We start from the raw sequence: 6069 nt of genomic DNA, 5'->3' as shown, positions 1-6069 counted from the left end.
CATTGCTAAACTCTAGTATTATTGAACTAGTTAACAAGTGGTAATGAAATATTCTGAATCTTTTATTGAGCCACTGAGCAAGCTATGAAGTTGAAACATTAGTGCTTCTATAGCAAAACTTCATAAATGACGTATATATAGGTTGCTTCTCATACTTGAGTTTCATTTGAATGATACTGAAATATGAAATAATGAGAATTGAAAAACATTTCATGCTATTATTATTAAAATAGGACTGTTAGGTTTCAATAGTATATGCTAGAGCCACTACTAAAATGACATATGCATAGCAGTTGAAATATGAAGCAATGGACAATGCAACTGCTATAGCCACTGCTAAGATCAATGTATACTGCTATTGATACACCTATTGCTAACTCCAAACAATCAAACTAGGCTTGAATTTTTGAGATTAAGAACAACCTCTGCTCTAAATATTATGTTAAACATGAACAACCAATATTTTCTCAATAAAATGATCAAGTTTGTAAACAAATGAGCATTCTTGAACAGTATTTGAGAAGTGCCGGTGAAATATTATGAGCCTTAAATCTGAAGTATTATGAGCTCTGAACCTGAGTATGATACTGAAACATAATGAATCCTCTATTCTGCCATTGAGCTCTAAATCTAAAGTATTATGGATCCACACTGACTATAGGATCCACATTGAAGGTAATAGTTAAACCAATAACATTACAAGTAATAGTTAAATTTTGATCTGAAACATCTACAACCACAATAGATAAAACATGATCTAAAATATGTACAACTAGTAGATAAAATTTGACCTTAAAATATGATCTAAAACATTAAACCTAAAAAGCATCCACAGCCCATTGAATCATAATGAAACATGATTTGAAACAATGACATAAACATGCACTACCACAATTCTTCGAAAATGATCTAAAATATTAAAACCTATAAAACCATTGAACTATAGTGAAATATGACTTGAAGCATGCCATAAATATCATTTGACCAAGAGTCCCTCAAAGATGGTCTGAAACATTGAATATTCCTTATATATAACAAATATTGTGTCAAAAAACAATGCATATAGACTGCAAGCATTACTAGCCATAGTCATTGTACAGCCACAACCATATATAACATCTAGCCACAAAATATTACACGATCATAACCATATATAACAAAACATTCTACTAAGGAATATAGCATTATGCCAAAGGACAAAACATTATGCCAAAGGATCAATTGTACATCGAACATTACATAGCATTGAACTAACATCGAAAGTATATTGAAATTGACATTGTCTCAACATTGAATTGATATTGTTTAAACTAAAATATAAAAGATTAAATTAACATTGTCTGAAAGGTTACCACTAAAGTGCAAAGAACTGAATATTGACATCTATAAAATAAAAATAGTTTAATCTGAACAAAAAGCCGCACTCTTAATACATTGTTCCATACTTAAAACATTGATATTCTAAATCCAAAAGTATTCTTCAACAACTTCTAACATCCATATCAACCAAGATTGCCAACACTGCTACCTTGAGTGGCTGGCTGATCAGATAAAGATTGAGTGGATCCTTCATTATGATTTCTCTTTTTTACATCCACATGAGCTCTTAATGAATCCATGATAACTTGGGTTGTACTTCTTTCACTCATCTGTCTCATCCTACTTGGTCCTTACAAATGCACTCAATATTGAAATTAGAAATGTAAGAATATATAACTGAAGGGATAATAATTATCTGACTATAAAAAATCTCTCTTCGATATTTGGTGAGACATATAGCCCATAACCCTCTGGTAGGATTTCTGCTCTTGCTCTCTTCTTTGTTTGAGTAGAATCTTCAATATGTTGCTACTCAGAACTTTCATTAATAGTTACTTGCCCTCCTTTTCTCTTTATTGATAGCTTTGCCTGTCTTTCTATATTGGCTCCAATAGATATCATCTGACATATGACAATTTGATAATGTCATGCAATCAACTATATAATAAGGCATATTAAATAGAAATAAAATTATTATGATAATCTAATTTTTACTTAGCCTGTCTCTAGGCCTCTTTGGTGGTGAACAATGACTCGGATCAAGAGTTGATAAATCACTTCTGTTTAGGCCTGCAAATGGATTGGGTCGGATTAGTTCCTGAGTGATCATGATCTGATTCGATTTCTTAATCAGGTGTTGATATTGGACCCACATCCATCCCGATAAAAAATCAAATTAGGTCGGATCTATGGCCGAATTTATTGACCCATTGGATTATTCAGATCAGGTCAGATCCATATATAATCCGATCCCAATCCATAAAATATGGATTCAGTTCGGATCCGATTGAATCACGGATTTAATTTATTTGAAACCTACCATCAGTGAATACTAATGCTGGATGACAACTAAGAAAGGTCTTTTTTTTTTCCTCCAATCCTCCAACTATAACTTTAAATAATTAATTATATTGGATAGCAGAGGAAAACAAGTAATTTTTTAGAAGAATCAAGATTCCAGATGTCCACACAAAAGAAGAAAAAAAAATAAATTTTATATAGTGATATAATTGTCCCAATCTAAAACATCATACAAGAGAAATACTTGTACATGATTAAAAATGAGATTGTATATACTATAGATGACACAATATCTGTGCACATTAGAGCATGCTTTGAAATTTCTTAAAGTTAATAAAATGAATTGAAATTCAAGAAGTTCTTTTACTTTTGTACCTCATGGCACAGTAAACATAAACCAAAAGGTTTAGAAAACTGAGCCAAGCAAGAAGCCAGAAGAAGTAATCGAGATATCTTTCATTTAAATTATCAGGAATCCATCAAATCTTTTCTCCTCAGATTGTTATAGATATTACAACAGTCAGAATAAAAGAACTAAAGAGTTTGAAAAATTTTTAATTTTGGAGATTTTTAGTTTGAAAATTAGATGGAAAAGATCGAAGAATTTAAAAAATTTTGACCTAAGCCCAAACTCCTATTCGGGTGAGTAACTCTAACTGAGTTCGAATCCTATGTTTGGGTCCAGATCGGGTCGGGTTGGGTCCAAATTCAAAAAATTCAGACCCGATCAGAAAAAGGCAACCGATCTAATTTTTGAACCCGATCCGGCTCCACGGGTCTTTTAAATGGGTCCGGGTCGGGTCTAATTGGATCGGATCCGATCGGATCATGGATCAATCTGACCCATTTGCAGTCTTACTTCTATTGGGGCATTCTTAGTTGTTATGACATCTTTGAAAGTGTACTTGATAGGTCATTTGTCTTTCACATCTTGAAAGCTTACGAGGATACTTAGACTCTGTATATGGGTCTTTTCTTTTATTCTTTTTAGACCTACTTGGCAGTACTCTTAGTGGTGGAGGTAGCACTGCCTTTGCTTCAATCATAGGCTATAACTTTTCTCTATTGATAAATTAAAGGACAAACTTATCACACTACCTCCATGCATCTTTGGTATGACAACCTACCACATAATCCTCTACGTTATTATGTTTATGCATATAGCAGATATGGCATGGGCATATGGTATCCCTGTAAGGTTCCATTCATTACATGCATAACTTCTATCAATCAAACTTACTTTGTATGACTGTTCCTTACATATAACTTCATATTTTATATCACCATTATAAATTGCTTCACATCATTCGCTCTCGGACTTCTTTCTCTCTATCTTTTCTTGAATTCATGGATAAATTATTTCATGCCACATCTCTATGTGTTCCCTTTTCTTTGCCATCGGACCATTAATGCCCTCCGTATATCTTCAAACATCTTAATTAGTGACTTTTTTCTTGTTTAAAGTATGTAACCATTGAAGGTCTCAGACATATTTTTATCAATGACATCGCATTTTAGGAATGGACTGAAAAAAGTCTTGACGAACTTTCTTAGGTTTACATTTGTGAAGTCTTTCCATGCTTCTTTAGATAGTCCCTTTAGCTCATCCATGATATTTAAAAAGTCTCCTTCTATTGTACACTTGGTAGCCTAGAAGAAGGTCAACTTTAAAACTCTGCCTTTGTACTTCTTCTTCCAATTTCTATATATATATATATATGTCTTTCATAATGTCTGTGCTTAGGACATGGCAATAAATCACTAATTGATTAAATCAATCCCTATATAGAACATGCAACAAGAGGCGATCTGTGATAACATATAAATATTCTTGAATTTTATCTTTTATTGATCAATGATAAGTATAATGACAAAATATTATACACAATTTTCATGTAAATATTCTTGAATTTTACCTTCTGTTGACTAATGACAATAGTCTAATGTAAACCATCTCCAAGCTTTAGATCTTTAGCTAAGAGATTAATGAACCAACTCCAAGAATCCTTACATTCTACCTCTACAACCCATACAATTAGAAATATTTGATTGTTAGCATCTCTACCAATGATAGCTAAAAGTTCATCTTTACAAATCCATTTCAAAAAAATCTATCAAGCCCAATTATAGGATTGCAAGTACCAAAAAGTCTTTTCTAAGAGCTTCAAAACCAACATACAATCTTTGAAATTCTAACCTATCAGTAGACCTCTCAACCTTCATGATTCTTATTGTGCTCTTGTTGCTCTTTTGAATCTCTTCACAGTAATCAGGTAGTCTACCATAATATTTGCTATAAAATCCTCTAATAGTCTCCAAAACCATTTGTCTTATCTTCCAACATTTAGTCACACTTACATTAACTTCAAATCTTGTTCTAATATCATGCTTGATCTCCTTAGGCTTGTAATCAGAACAAATCTTAAGCTTTTCTTGTAATTTCTTTGCAATCTATTTAGCTGTCACTTGGCTATTCTTATGAATTCTTACACATCTATAGTCATTAATATAAGTCTTACTTTGAAATTTATCAATACTTTTTTCATTTGAACACCATATTCTGAATAGACAGTTTTTGAATGTACATTTTACCTCTACTTTAGTAGCCTCATTCTTGATAAACTTTACATCATATCTCTATGTTACACTATACTTGATCACAACATCTTTAAGCTGTTCTATAGTATTGAATGTCATACCTTTATAAAATCTAACATCTTTTATGGCAGTTTTAGGATTGAAAAAAATTCACCTCTTCCTCCTCATAAACTCATCAACATCATGGTCAGAACTTGATTCAGATATTTCAAATTTAGATGAATCATGATAGTCACTATCATACCCAGTTTGCTCTTCAAGTTCATCTATTGGAGCAATAATACTTGGTTCTATAATTTGATCCTGAGATGGTGGTTACTTCTTCTGCACCTCATCATCTTTTTTTAATTTTCTTTCCTTGCTTCCTTCAATTTGTCCCTTATAGCTATCAACTCATCATCAATTAATAGCTCATCAACTATGTAATAGTTGTCATCACTCTCTTCCTCTTCACTATCACTATATGGGGTGTAGTCTTCATCCTCAAAAGATTTCTTAGAAATTCTTTGATCCCTAGGTTTCTCAAGTATTTTTTCTTTTTTTTTCTTATCACTACTTGCTGACTTTGTTGAGTAATTACTTTTCTGCCTTTGCCCCTTGCTATATACTTACCAATTTTTTTGCTTGTCACTGGTTCCATACTTTTCTTCTCGCTGATCGTTTTAGCAAGACTTATAGTCTTTGGTCTCTCTATGACTACTTTATTCACTGATTCTTCATGCTCAACATAAACATGAAGATACTCTTTTATATCCAGTACAAATTTTATCATTTCTTTAAGCTAGCCATCTCATACATTAGCCCCATTTCCTATTTGTTATTAGGAACATAAACCCTACAAAATAACTTTACAATCTTATCCATACACGGCTTCTCTATCATATCTTGTAACTTCTTATAGTATATGCTTTTTGTCTCACAGATATCAAAATAAGCTACATTTCCTCCAATATGTCCCATACATCCAATTTTGTTGACAAACAAGCCACCATAATGCACAGCAATGGTTAGAGAATCCATTTTGCATGATATATGAAAAGATTATCATTAAAATAGAATTATTATTAAGAAAAAAATTATGATCAAAATCTATAAAGTAATCACACTAAGTTTTTTCAAAATATATTAGTT

Source organism: Elaeis guineensis, chromosome 6, assembly GCF_000442705.2.
Source record: "Elaeis guineensis isolate ETL-2024a chromosome 6, EG11, whole genome shotgun sequence".
Classification (NCBI taxonomy): Eukaryota; Viridiplantae; Streptophyta; class Magnoliopsida; order Arecales; family Arecaceae; genus Elaeis; species Elaeis guineensis.
The sequence above is the reverse complement of the archived record's forward strand: the minus strand, read 5'-3'. Positions refer to the sequence as shown.